The sequence below is a fragment of the Chiloscyllium plagiosum genome, chromosome 13 (assembly GCF_004010195.1).
Source record: "Chiloscyllium plagiosum isolate BGI_BamShark_2017 chromosome 13, ASM401019v2, whole genome shotgun sequence".
Lineage (NCBI taxonomy): Eukaryota > Metazoa > Chordata > Chondrichthyes > Orectolobiformes > Hemiscylliidae > Chiloscyllium > Chiloscyllium plagiosum.
This window is the reverse complement of record NC_057722.1, coordinates 43,610,791-43,626,375: the sequence shown is the minus strand read 5'-3', so window position 1 is coordinate 43,626,375 and position 15,585 is coordinate 43,610,791. Positions and strand designations below refer to the sequence as shown.

At 39.6% G+C, this 15,585-nt stretch overlaps 1 long non-coding RNA gene across 1 annotated transcript; it reads left to right on the top strand.

Annotated features, from left to right (window-relative positions):
- The first annotated feature begins 2,449 nt into the window (after positions 1–2,449).
- LOC122556305 lies at positions 2,450–5,750 on the top strand. The gene is made up of 3 exons (XR_006313496.1): positions 2,450–2,483; positions 2,582–2,752; positions 5,433–5,750. It is a non-coding gene; the product is annotated as an uncharacterized LOC122556305 (long non-coding RNA).
- The last annotated feature ends 9,835 nt before the right edge of the window (positions 5,751–15,585 follow it).

Below are 15,585 nucleotides of genomic sequence, written 5' to 3'. Positions count from 1 at the left end.
CCTTGATCAAAACTTGCATCTCCAAGTGGAAGTTAATGCTCTCATTCTGAATTTTCTCCAATAGTTTCCCTACCATTGATTGGGGCTTAAGTTTTATTTCCCAAGTTCTGACCTATTAACAATTTTTTCCAGAATTGTAGATTTTTTTCAAAACAACTTGTTCAGAAGTGTTATTACCACCTCTGGAGCAGATAGGACTTGAAGATGGGCCACCTAACCCAGAAATAGGTACACTACACTACACCTCCTCCCATCCTGCCCCCTGTAAAAACGCCATCCCATTCTCCCAATTCCTTCGTCTCCACCGCATCTGCTCCCAGGAGGACCAGTTCAAAATACGTACAACACAGATGGCCTCCTTCTTCAAGGACCGCAATTTCCCCCCCGACGTGGTCGACGGTGCCCTCCACCGCATCTCCTCCACTTCCCGCTCCTCCGCCCTTGAGCCCCGCCCCTCCAACCGCCACCAGGACAGAACCCCACTGGTCCTCACCTACCACCCCACCAATCTCCATGTACAGCGCATCATCCGCCGTCACTTCCGCCACCTCCAAACAGACCCCAGCACCAAGGATATATTTCCCTCCCCACCCCTATCAGCTTTCCGTAGAGACCACTCCCTCCGCGACTCCCTTGTCAGATCCACACCCCCCACCGACCCAACCACCACTCCCGGCACCTTCCCTTGCAACCGCAGGAGGTGCAACACTTGCGCAGTACTTACGAGGCACATATTTATATGTACAGAAACAGACACATACCACCACGTGAGGCCAGGGTGTTGCCATCGTATGAGAAGCTAAGACAGGAGGTGTCACTGCCAGGAGCATGTGCCTGTCGATTATGAAACTTCGTATGAACCTATGGTATGAATGAACAAAGATTAACAGAACATAATCAGAACATCAGCCACAGCTGTCTGCTCAACATCTGCTTCAAACATGACTGTAATCCTACTCCGACCTATCACCCTCACCTTGACCTCTTTCCACCTATCACATTTCCAACGCCCCTCCTCCAAGTCCCTCCTCCCTACCTTTTATCTTCTCCTGCTGAACACTCTCTGCTCATTCCTGAAGAAGGGCCTGTGCCCGAAACGTCGAATCTCCTGTTCCCTGGATGCTGCCTGACCTGCTGTGCTGTTCCAGCAATAAAGTTTCAACACTACAACTGTGCCAGAAGTTCTCTTCACATCATCCTATTGCTTTGCATGCACGGGCCAAACAGCAAAATGTGCACCTATTTCTCCTTCATTATCACTTGTGATTTAATCCTTGCACATTGGAATGATCAGGCAGCACAAAGGCTTCATTACAGTGTTGTTAACTTTCACATGCAAGGGCCTTTGATTGATTCTGTATGGCTGATTGTTTATTAATCTCCCCCAATAAAACCATTAGTATTGCTGGTGAATCTTGGCTACCTTTCTTGCGAAAGCTTAATACTCGACTCGACATGGTGGAGAGGGAGCTGTTTGTAGCTTTTACACCATATTTGTCTTTAATTTGCATTGATGGCTTTCCTTCAATACAAATTCATTAACACCAAGCTCATGCAATCTATACTTCCAATTTTGTTTTGATTGCTTCTTTTGGAAATGTGCTTGCTATGCCTTACCACATGCAAAGAAATCTGGGCGCCTCCCTTCTGCACAGTGCACTGTCAGAATTCCTGGTTTGGCGTTGGAGTCTTGGAAAGATGGTGGCTTTTCTTTAGATTATTTCCCCTCTGTCCTCCCCTTTTCTTGTGACTTTTATCCTGTACTACTTTGGCTTAGTCATGTCACCATTCTTCCCCTCTGTTTCATCAATACTTTTTAAATTAGCTCTCATTACTTTTCTCAGTATTCCTGACCTTTCCCTGTAGAAATGCCCAGCCTCACCAATTCAACCCCTCATTCAATTCCACTGCTCTTTTTGTCTCTTTAGTTCACCAAATGACCACCTTCCCTCCCCTAAATTCATGTCTCGATCTCACCCTTCATTGCCCCACTTGCCTCTATTACTTTGTCTCTCTCCCCTCAGTCTCAATTTGCTATTTCCATTCCTAAGGATGGTTCCAATGCCCCTGACAACCACACCTTTTAAGTTGCTTTTCTTTCCTTTTCTGTTGACCAGCCTTACATTTTTTAAAAATTGATGCCCCTTTTAATTGCACCACATATAGGGTCATTTAAGTTCATTTCCCTTGTTAGTTAAGGCAGACTTGACTGCCCCAGTCAGATTTTTTTTATTAAGGCAGTGGGGATTCCTACATTGTGCAGGCTAAAGGCCTAACATTTTTTATAATCATATTACAATAAGTCTGACTGTCTATCAATGGTCTTTTCATGAGCAGCTGAACATTGTGTGCCTTTGCCCTTAACACTGTGAGTATTTAAATTCCAGAAGCCTGACTGCCTTTGAATAGACTATCTTGTGACCACTGAACATTGACAGCCTTCGACCCTGTGCAATAAAATGACTTGTTGCTGAAGGAACTAGGTGATGCATTATTTACTTCACTCTCAAAGTGCTTTCCATACTTTCAAACAACTGTGTAAACTAATGCTGCTCAAATGCTACCTTTCTTTTCCACGTAGGTCTCCTGATCTTGTCAGCTGAGGATGGACACAAGCTCACCTCTTCAAGCAGCAGTTCCCTGTGTCTCTTCTATTATCACCAGAATCTATACCTGTACTTACTCAGCAGATACCAACTCACAGTTAATAACTCACAGACACTCTCCCATCAAAGTCTTCATACTTACCAGGGTGGGTATACTTTAGCTTAAATTTACACTGTATCAGATAAACAACATTAGTTGAAATGAGAAATTGGTTTCTTGGAAAACACAAGATATCACACTGCCTCTTGAACTATGCCTACTGAAGGAGAAGGGGGTCAATATGTCCAAATCTGGCTACATCAGTCCCCTTCAGATTTTGTTTTACATGCTATCAAATTTCAAGAAGCTTTTAACATCTCCCAATACTTTCCTTGCTTTATAGCAATAATATTCCTCTTGTTATGCATGTCTGTTTCTTTCTGTGATGTCTCACCCTATCCTGTTTAGCAAATGAATAATATTGAGACATTGGCAGCAGCTGCAGCATATAAAAGAACACCCAATCATGTATCCTCAATTTTCATTTATATAATCACAACATACACTCACTGATGTGAGTACTTGCACATACATCATTGCTTTGGAACATTTCCCAGAAAACTGCAGCTACAATTTATGCCATGCAGCAGAATAGGCTTGCAGGCTGACATTTAAATAAACACACTTTCTGCTATGCTTGCTTTTCCCAATTACTTTCTCTGAGTAAATTTGGATTGATTTGCTGGCTAATTGTGTCAGGGTTTTACATAATTTCCGCATTTGAAGTCAGATCTTATGGATGTTCGATTACAGCATCCTCAAATTGGAAAATCTCTTCCGAAGAGAAAAGGGAGTGTTAAATAAACTAATCCTGCTGTGTATCCTTTCTTTCAAAGGTGCTTGTCCTGCTATGTTGTAACATTTTGGAATTCAACACACATCTCTGGAGATGTGTAACAGAAAGCCTTTCTTTCAAAAACACCTTTAAGCATCTGCAACAGAGTCAAGTGCACTGCCCCCAAAACAGTCCGCTCATAATTAAGGGGTAGTTTAAATGGTGGAGGACCCGTTAGATGCAATTCTTCCATTTTCATCAAGGTCAGCCTTGTATCCCTTGAATGGGCACAGTGCCTATATGCCAACATTGTCACTGCTGACTTGATCAGATCAGAAAATTAGCTGTTCTGTCTCACCAGTACAAGGTGTTTTTTATGCTTTGATCTTTGGTGCAGTGAACTGCAGTGAAGTATTTTCTTTCCCAGTGCCTGCAAAAAGTAATATTTTCACTGTAAGCTATTGTTCAGCACCTAAGTCAAAATGACTGCACCACTTGGATGCTGTGAGTATTACCAGTCATCCTGAATCTTAATTAGAAAGTGAACTGTCAAGAGCAGATGACACCAAGCATGATCAAGGAATCCAGGAGTACATTTTCATTGAACCAGTTAGTTTGCAGGCTGCCTCAGTAACTGACTGCAAATCTTTTCTTTTTCTGTCCAATAGGCAGCAAAGAGTTCAGATGAGTGTAAACATTAACAAATACTAAACTAAAATGCTTTCATGTTTCAACCTACTTTGACTTCAAAGGCCCAGATCTGAATACAGAGTTGTCTGATGCACATTTTATAGATACAGTGCTGAAAGAAATTGTTCAGCTCATCTTACTTCTGGCTGCCATTTTGAGAGAATGATCTAAGCAGTTTCATTGCCTTTCTCTCTCCTGATAGTTCTATCAACTTGTTCAATCTTGGGGGTACAGCATAAATAAAAAATGCATGCACATTGTTTGTATGAGTAATAGGTGTTTAATCAATTTTTAACATCCAATCTGAAAATAACATCACAACAGTCCATTTAAAATAAATTTAAATGAAACAACTAACCATTTCTAAATTAATCCAGGTTCTTCTTCAACACCATTGCACCCATTTCCCAAGAAATGGGAAATAAACTAATAGGAAAGGACAAAGCACGTATGTGATAATGGCTGAGTTGACTTATGAAATCCTGAATAATGTTGGCTCCAATACAAGAGTAATGTTTACTTTCACTGGTAAAATTACCCCTCAAAGGCCGGTTTCCCATCATTTACCCCTTTATTTACGTGTGAACAGTCCTTGACACTGACCAAGGCCCCCCAGAACCAGAAGGATATAGGCCAAGAGTGGAAAAATAGGGCTAGCGTAGATGGATATTTTGGTTGGCATGGATCAGTTTGAGTCAAAGGGCCTGTCTCCGTGCTGTAGGACTCTATGACTCTATGAGTGAAGAGAACCTCTGACACTCCTGGTTAAATCTGCCAGCCAGGGCTCCCTGATTGGACAAGATTAACAGCCCCAATCAGGAAACTCATATTCCATGAAGTCCACCTTCCTGACCTCATTCCAATCACTACAACTGACTTTTTACTAATTTGTTGCAATAGGTCACCAAGCTGTTATAAGAACCTGGAGCTGATGCTTGAGCCTCAACCATGATCTTGTTAAATGATGGAACCGACTTGAAGGGCCGAATAGCCGAGGCCTCTTCCATTTCTTATGTCTTTATATTCACTCAATTTTTGTTCAATTTGTTGTGAACTTGTTGAATACATACATTGTTCATTCTGCAGCTATCTTAATGCTGGTGTTAGAGAAGAAGAATTTGAATTCAGTGGCAAGGGTAAAGATCAAACCTAGTTTCTTTTCTTAATGATATTGAACTTTTTGAATGTTAATATTACTGTGTCATGCATAAAAATGATAAATATTCCAATCACATACAGTTAGCTCCTAACATTTAAGTGGTGTGAACATGATCTGCAGCTTTTTAGTCTAAACCTTGGTCTTGTTCAAATCCTGCTGTAGGCTTGCTTGGGTTATCCCAGTTTTGGAGACATTAAGAATGGAGCTGAACACCGCAGGAACATCAGAAGCTCCATTCCTAACAATGGGAAGGTCATTGATAAGACAGCTGATGATCATGATGGTTAGTCCAGGAATGTTGTCCTGTAGCTACACTCTGGGAAAGTAACTGCTACAACCATCTTTGTACGTGTCAGATTCATTCTCCGCACAGTTTTCTCATTACCCACATTAACTCTAAATTTGTGACAGTTACATGGTTGGTCAAATGTTGCATTGACGTTAGAAACTGCTGTACTTACATTCCTTTCCTTATGTGGGTGGCACGGTGGCACAGTGGTTAGCACTGCTGGCTCACAGCCGCCAGAGACCCGGGTTCAATTCCCGACTCAGGCGACTGACTGTGTGGAGTTTGCACATTCTCCCCGTGTCTGCATGGGTTTCCTCCGGGTGCTCCGGTTTCCTCCCACAGTCCAAAGATGTGCGGGTCAGGTGAATTGGCCATGCTAAATTGCCCATAGTGTTAGGTTAAAGGGGTAAATGTAGGGGTATGGGTGGGTTGCGCTTCGGCAGGTCGGTGTGGACTTGTTGGGCCGAAGGGCCTGTTTCCACACTGTAAGTAATCTCATCTAATCTAAAACCTTAAGTAGGACTTGAGCAGAGTAGTTTTGGAACTCGACCCAAACATAAGTGAGTACAACTTTGGTGAATAAGTATCATGATTTATTAATTTTTCCATCACTTTACTGATGGTTGAGAGGAAGTTGATTGGCCAGGTTAGATTTATTGTGAATTTTATGGACAAAAACCTACCTTGACAGGGTGGTATAGTCAGCAAGCACTAAGTCGAGATTGCTATCAGACTGCATACATTTACCTTGCCAAGTGAACTAAGTCACTTTTCAATCTTGTTTAAAGTGAGTTTGTTACATTTTGTTCCATATATTTGTTTGTTTTGCTGGAGAATCTACTGGTATTATAGCTATTTTCCTGTCAATATTTTGTTTCAACTTTTTAAATAATCTTATCCTTGCACCCACTTAAATTGCACCGTACAAAGTCTGACTGGTATTCATTTGGGAGCTCCAAATGTGCTGCTCAATTGAAAACATGAAGTGTTTTTGACAGGCAAACAATGAAGACTCTACAATTCTGTTCCTGCTCATCACTTCTCCACACACAGCTTGATATGGTAAAAACAAGACTTTTCTTTTCAGCATATTCATCTTAAATTAGGCTGTTGTAGACTTAGAACATCTGCTACAGAAGGACCTGTAGCAACCTTTTGGAAATGGACAGCTCATCTCATGGAAGCTCATTGTACTAAGCATTTAAGTCATTCCAGTGGTCAATCAGTACGTTGTGTAGTTTGTGGGCTCATGCTATAATGAAGACAGTAGCATCTATGGATACAAAAATGTAGTGGCAAATTGTATGGCACACTCTCACCCTGTAGGATTGAAGGTTGGGAGGCATGTAGAATAAAGTGGGTTGTCAGTGCACTGCCTTCCTGTCCACTCTGACCTGTCCCCCATATTCCTTAGCCTAATGAGGCCCGGAAGTGATCAATCTGTCGTCATTTAAGGGCCTCATTCTGCCTTCACTGCAAATTTGTGATTTTTGGGGAAAAGCAGAAGGAATGTGGTGAATTGTGCAGTTTTCACTCAATAGCCTGCTGGGCAATAGAAAGGAGTATGTCCTTATGCCCATGAGGGCTCTCTTCCAACCAAGGTGGTACCCACATTTGTCCATGCTCCCTGTTTTTCACCTCCACTCATGCTGCCTGACCTGATAAGTATTTCTAATGATTTTTTAAAGCTTTTGTGTGATTCTCTGAGCCTCATAAGGAAAGTATGATGTCTGCAGCCTCTCTTTTTCCCACTTATGAGATCCTAGAGTCACAAAGTCACAGAGTCATAGAGTCATAAAGTATAGAATCCTGACAAAGCTCCTCCCTGTGTATTACCTTCATGAAAACAAGTGGGTCTAGACCACCTGAACTGTTACTGTTTGCAACCAACCAACTCCCTGCTCCAAACATACATCGCAAAGGAAATTTTTTGACCTATGTGGAGGATTTCCTTTTCTCTCGAGGCTTCCTTCCTCAAGCTACAGTTAAAATGTCACTGAAGTCATAGTGAAGTAATAAAACCCCAATCTACATGAATTCATCTGGAAGGTTTTCAACTTTAAAATTCTCCAAGTTGGCATTAGACAGAAAAACCTTACTCTTTTGACTATATGGTCGACCCTATTAATCATGTGTTCATTTCTAATAACCCACCAGTAGTCATCAGGCAGGTTGATGCATTTGAGTCTGAAATTTGTAAATTGAAATAAAGATTCCATTGTCAAATAGGATGGATGGTAACTTTTATCTCAGTTCACAAGTTAGAGAACCAGTCAGTTCCTGTTCAAAGATGGTGGTGGCATGGAGAAGAGGGTGCAAGACTAGAATTTGTCTATTGTTTCCACTTCCAGTTTTGGAAATAACTGTTCAAAGCAGATAAATTTTTAATTGTTGTCCTTGACTAGTTCAACATGAGATATGATGTACTGGAAGAAATAAATATATTAAATTAATTAAATCTGCTGTGATTACTCAGTACACTCCATCCTAAAATCCAGCCAGGAATTGCTTTTAATCCTGAGGAAATCCTTTGGATCTAACAGCTACTTAAATATTCCAAGGCAGGAAATGACAATTTAACAAACATATGAAACATATCTGTTAATCAGAAGCTTCAGTTTTATCATTCTGCTGTAATTGATAGCACATATCCCAGGCTGCATTCAAAGAAATCAAAGCCAAAAATAAATAACTGATATGACTGAAATATTATTTTCTAACAAGAGCTTTACTTTCTTACATTAACGATTTAAGATTAACAAAAGAACTCTTACACTTATGATGCAGTTCTCTAATATATGTTACCTTACTCTTAGAAACCAAGAATATGACTATGACTCTATAAGTTGTAATGAGCATAATAAAAGCAAAATATTGAAGATGCTGGCAATCCAAACAAAACGTGTTGGAGAAACTCAGCAGATTTGGCAGTATCTGTGGAGGGAGAAACAGAGTTAACATTTTGAATCCAATCAATTTTCTTCCAAACCCTTCTGGAGAAGAGTCAATTGACTCTGCTGAATTGTTCCGGCACTTTCGGTTCTTTATTTGCCATGAGCATAATTTTTGCTGAAGCGATTAAAATTGTTAGAAATTTCATGAGTTCCCAAATGTATGTTTTCTCTACTGCTGTAATTGAAGTAGAAATTCAAATACGAAATTGCCCATCTGGTAGATTTCATCCATTGAGACCATGCACCAGGAAGCTTCAACATTTTTACAACATTTGTTTTGCTATTACTGTTCGAAACAGATTGCACACCTCTTTTCAAAGTTTCTTAACACAGTTTAAGCCATCTCTGCTAATATTTACATCATTTTAATTTAGGTTTTAACATCTATGCAGCCTTTATACCTTTATTATGAAAGCATACTGCTAGTTATTCTAATATTAAGGGAATCTTCATTGGCATTACAGTGTATATAGTATATGAAATGACATTCAGTGCATTTATTGCCATAAGGATGTGCTTTATACTTCGCATCTCTTTAGTGGCTTTTTAAACATTCGATTAGATTAAAACCAGTAAAAAGAACCGTGTGTAAGCTGGAATAAACAGCAATTGTGTCCTGAGAAGACGAGCAGTCTCTCGAAAAGATCACAGGCAAACCATCTGCAATTTTGGTCTTGTTAGTACAAGGAAGAAACAGATCTCCAAGTCATGCAATTGCAAATCTGGTGACCAGGGACAAAACAGGACATCAAACAGCCAAATGAGGCGAATGTGAAATAAAAAAATGACGATAAGGATCTACCTCAGAAGTTCAAGCTGGGGGCGATGAGCAAGATGCTCTCAGCAGGCTCGGAGCCACGAGGCCCACATGCATTCAAGGATGATGCAAAACTTACCAACTGCGCCAAATTCAGAGCAGCTTGCCAACACCCTAGCTGTGGAGGTCAGGACTGCACTCAGAGTTAGTAGGAGGTAGAGGAAGAAAATAGTTACTCAGGGCACATAGATGGCACAGGTAACATTTGTGCTGTTAAAATGACCGCTTTAGTGTAATTTTCACAATAGGAACTGATTAAATCACACCAATGCAAGAGATGGGCAGCCTGCTAAGACATTTCAAGGATGAAAAAGGTTATAATTGCCATACATTGCTCATTTCTCACAAGCAGCTAACTATCTAACTGTAGCTAGCCTCACACACTAGGAACCTTTGGAGCATGATGCATAGTATATTTGTAACAGTGATCATCATGTGAAATCCATGAGTACATAACATGTGGAGTATAAATGATGCAAGTTTATCGAATGAACTCACCAACCCTCACATCCATTATGATGAAGTCTCAAGTTATGCCCTCACAATGTGTGATCTGGAGGCTTCCAAGGTGGCCATTGTCACTTCTACATAATGTAGAGGGTAAGTGTTACATTTTTCGATCTGATACCTCACACTCTATCTCTGCTATTGCAAACCTTGCACCAAGGGTCATGCTCTGCCACTTGCATTGCATGCAATATCTTCCCTCACCCACTTTCGCTTTTCCACAACACCCCAGGCTACTAAACATGCATGGAAATGTGTTGCTGGAAAAGCGCAGCAGGTCAGGCAGCATCTAGGGAACAGGAGAATCGACGTTTCGGGCATTAGCCCTTCTTCAGGAACTGATTAAGACAGGAATGTCTTAGCAGGCTGCCCATCTCTTGCATTGGTGTGATTTAATCAGTTCCTACTAAACATGCATGGCCACTTCACTACACACTCACCCACCTCGAATTCCTCACCAGCGCTAGCAACTCTGAGAACCACTTGCACCTCACTCAATCCTCTCATCTCCCATTGCAGAAGAAACATCCCATAACAGGGCAGAAAGAGCCAGGATAGGTAGAGGGGTGAGGATTTATTTGCCTTATGAGTTGAGGGTCACATCTGTTGAATGGCTGAAGCCAATGTAAAGTGAATATTAACCCTTAAGAGCTATTGTCTATGACAAAACGTGTATTGGGGGTTATTTAAAGTGTGTTTTACTTTAAAATTGTCATCTGCTTAAAGCTTTGTTACTATTTGTCATAGGAGAGACTGGATGGGTCAAAATATATTTACTTGTCTGTTATTAGTTCATTTGTTTTATATTCTGTCCATAGAAAATTTCAGTCAGAACTATCTATCTGCAGTAGCATTGCACTTGGACATCAGAATCATTTTAAACTGAAGCAGAGTTTGAAGGCGGAAGGTAAATGAACTGAGGTGAAGCAATATAGTTCATAAAGAAAGAAACTCTGTTGTCTCTGATAGTGAGATTTGAGACAGAAAGGATTTTTAATTTCAGTAGCATATTGACATAAATCAACCCTGCTGCACTTCCATCTTCACCAAATATTATGAGTGGGGGATGCCCATTGTTGATTTTCCTGTCATGTTACCAAGTGAGGACATTATTAGTCAATTAGTAGTCCCTTAGGGCTGATTCTCCCTCTGAAGATGTTGTCTTCGAGATTTATCTCCATCTCTTTGCTGCCAACACCCTTGGCCACAATGTCCATCCCTTTAACCCCTTCTCTCCCCCACGTTATTGAACTGTGGCCTGGATAAATTGACAATCTTGGGACTCCAAAGCCTGTCTTTCCAGGAGCAGCCATGCCCTCCCCGACGCTGCTGAGCCCAAGAGCTGCTGATCTCGGATTGGCTCGCAGTTCTCGATAGGTGGGACCTGTAGGGTTTTGAATCCAGGGAAAGCCCGCTGGTGACCTTGCCACTCATCGTGTGGCACATGGCTTGGATTGCTTTCCCAAGAAAGCAGTGACGGTTTCTTGTTGGCTGTCTGGCAAACAGGCCATACTTCAGTGCCCCAACAGGATTTCACCTTTGGTTTATAATGGAAAGACACACATTGCAAAGAAGTGATTTACAAATTCTTATGTTTTACTGGGCAATAATGCTGAGTGCTTGTGTTTGTTCTTTGAGCAGTTTTTGAGCCATTGTGGTGTTTTGTTGTTTAATTATTGTCGTACACAGACCAAAAGGACAGATGGCAATGAACAAAATATTATAAAGCACGTCAATACATTTTTTAATCCAACATGCTGAAATCATTTAAATGAATTACATTCAGTGAATCTGATCCAATTTTGGTTACTTTGAACAGATAAGGCTTTTTAAAAAAATCATCCCACAGCAGTATTCACAAACCTTTTATCTTCCTAAATTTGCTGAAATATTTGGAATCAAAATATCAAGGAAATGTCAAGAAGCAAGAGAAATACACTGATCAGTTCCACATGAAAGCGGGTCTTCTGGAGCGCTCAGCAGTGACTCCTGGCTCACAGCCAAAGGGCAGAATAATCTCTCATTTTTACTGAGAGTTCACATCGGCATGACAAATGGATGTTCCTAAATAACAGCATGGCCTACAAGCTCTCACTTCTGATTGTCGTCATACATCACCACTAGGGTCGGTAGACCAGATAATAATGGCTTGTTGTTAACCATTAGCAAGTTCATCCTGTCTAAATAAATTGAGACAGTGAGCAGGAAGCAATTTCATGAAATTTATAAGCTTCACATTTATGATGCCATGTAAATACAACCTTAGTGGAAATAAGCTTGTGTAAACATGAACTGATGAATGAATAGAATTTTAGTACTTTTTTTTAATAGTATTGAATTGTTTCTCAATTTGAAACAAAGCAAATATGATGCTAAATTGTGAAATCATTATTGGAGTAACCTTTCAAGCTGAAGTGGCTTAGAGGGATTATATGTGTTATTAAAATGGGAAATATGCTCATACAGTTTTCCGCATTTTAATATGAAACACCAGCCTTTTTGATTAACCGACATTTTTCAACTAAAAGTTTACCAAGGCTCTGAAAGTCCAAAGGAGCTTTTTCATAAGGAATGTCACTATTTGTCATCAATGATATCCTTCAAGGAAGAAAATAATGTTGACAGACTGCAGCTTCACTCTCTGAACCCATTCTACTTCATGTTATTAGTCTGTTGGTACACTCACTTACCTTGTAACAGTTACTACCACTTTATTTGTTATTGATGTGAAGCTAACTGGTTCAGCATCAAACACTCATTAATCATTTGTGTCCTTATGTGGGAGCTCTTCATCCGCAGGACAGGTGATCACAATCTTTGTGAGACTATCATCAAATGAAAAGGTAACACACTTCAGTTAACATTTTGCCTCAAAGGTAATAGAACTTAAATTTATTTTGTGAAGTTAAATATAATACATTTTTACAGCTTATATCCAATTTCTGCATATTCTGCAATAAAATTAAAGGAAAATCATTGAAACTAGAACTGATTTTTAAATATGGAATGTATCTACATAAATACTTTAAAAATTTACAATAATTGTAGGCTTGGTAACAATGCTGAGAGTCTGGTGCTGGAAAAGCACAGCAGGTCAGGCAGCACCTGAGGAACAGGCAAATCGATGTTTCGAGCATAAACCTTTCATCGGGAATTCCTAATGAAGGGCTTATGCTCGAAACGTTGATTCTCCTGCTCCTCAGGTGCTACCTGACCTGATGTGCTTTTCTAGCACTACACTCTCAACTCTGATCCCCAGCATCTGCAGTCCTCACTTTCTCTATGGTAACATTACCCTTTTGTGCAACTGTTTGTGATTTCTTTGCAGTAAAATATTGTTGCAAATTGTAACATGATCCATTACCAGTGAACTTCTAGGCTCTTCAAAGTGTCTCTATGAAAATTGTCTTGGTTAAAAATATTATGCAAACTAATGAAAGTGTCATGTTTGAAAATAGTGAAGGTAAGATAATAGTGTGGGAACACGCCTTTCTCAATCATTAACCTGGGAGAGAGAAGAGATGGGCAAATGATAGAGGCAGAAAGTTACATTTCACAGTGGTATTCAAGCCCCCAAACCATAACCACTTGATTGACTAGAACATAAAAGAAAGAAATAATGGAAGCTTGATGATAATCATAAGGGAAACAACCCACATATAGAGGAAATGTCAGCTGGGCAAAGGTAAGCTACATAATGAGTTCACAAAATGTTTCAAGATAGTTACTTCAAACAGCACATATGGGAGCTAACCAGACTGCAATATATACTAGAACTGCTATTGTGCAATGAGGTAGGACAATGATCCCAACATGAAGATGCACCCAGTGATGCATGGTAGCTCAATGGTTAGCACTGCTGCCTCATTGTGCCAGGGATCTGGGCTTGATTCCTGCCTCGGGCAATTATTTATGTGGAGTTTGCACATTCTCCCTGTGTCTGTGTGGGTTTCCTCCCACAATCCAAAGATGTGCTGGTCGGGTGAATTGACCATGCTAAGTTGCCCATAGTATTAGGTGCATTAGTCAGGGGTAAATATAGGGAAGGGGAATGGGTCTGGTTGGGTTATTCTGTGGAAGGTTGGTTTGGGCTAAAGAGCCTGTTTCCATACTGTAGGGAATATAGTCATAATATGATAGAATATTACATTTAGTTTGAGGAAGAGAAGAGAGGACCAAAGACAAAAGTTTTGAACTTCGTTAAGGACAATTATGAGGAAATGAACGTAAAACCAGCTTAAGTGAACTGCCAAACTAGGTTAATGGATAGATTCATGGAGATGTAGTAGTAGACATTTGAAGAAATATTTCTGAACAAGCAGAATGGATACATTTCAACAAAAAAGAAAAAATCCAAGATGAGGACACACCTTTCATGGTTAACCAACAATTTAAAAATATTTTCAGACTTAAACAGTGATCATATTATCACACAATGATGAATGGCAAGGTAAAGAATAGCCAGAATATAGAAAATGCCAAAGAATAAACAAAAGGTGTACAAGTAGGGAAAACCTAGAATATTAGAGAAAGCTAATTAAAAACATTTTTAAATACGATGGTTAGAATTTCTATAGATATTTTAAAAAGAAAATAGTTAACAAAATGAATGCTGTTTGCATAGAAAATGAGTCAGAAGCATCAATAATGGTAAATAAAAAGGCAACAGATGTATTGAACAAGTATTTCCATCAGTTTTGACTGTGGACAACACAAATAACGTCCCAGAAATAGCCGTAGAAAGATGATCGAAGGGAAGTCAGAATCGCAAAACTTAAAATCACCAGGAAAATGGTACTGAGCAAATCTTTGGAGCAATGTGATGACAAATTCTTTGGTTCTTAAAAATCTCACCCTGAGTTCCTAAAGTAAGTGACTAATGATTAGTCGATGTAATGCTTTTAATTTGCCAAAGTTTTCTAGATGCAAGATTGGAAAATAGTGAATGTAATTCATTCATTCAAAAAGAGGGAAACATTGCATATGAAATCATAGATCATTTAGCTTAATATCTGTTGTGGGAAAAGTAACATGGCTTTACAAAACAGAAATCATGTTTAACCAATTTGATGAAGTTCTTCGAGGAAGCAATTTGGGCTTTGCATAAAGGACACCTGGTGGATATATTGTATTTAGACTTTCAAAAGGCATTTGAAATGATGTCAAATCAAAGGTTGATTGTGGAAATTAGAAACTCATGGTGTAGGGGTAACATATGAAAGAAGCATATTATCTAAGTGTTGAGATTGCAGAACTCACAAAATGTTTGTTTGCATGTAATTTTAGTCCTCGACAGTGCTGGTCTCCTATTTAAGGATGTAAATCCTTTGGAAGCCATTAATAGAAGGTTTACTGGATTAATAGATTGAATGGATGGATTTTGAGGGAAGGTTGGAAAGGTGAAGGTTGTATCCACTGGAGTTTCAGAATAATTTCAATCAGGAGGCTTCTCAATTGAAAAATATAAATTTCAGAGGACTCTTGACTCAGAGGGTGGATGTAGAAAGCATGATTACCTTTGGTGGATAATGAAGAAATATGTATCACTGTTTAAAAGTAAGGGGTTGCTCATTTAAGACAGAGATAGGAACAAATTTATTTCTCATTTTGGAAGACTCATCGTCAATAGGTGGTGGATGCAAGTATTTGAATAATTTTAAGACAGGGATGAATATATTTTCCATAAACAAGGGTGTAAAAGGTTATTGGGGATATGGAGTAATGAGATTAGTCAGAATTTCATTAAAT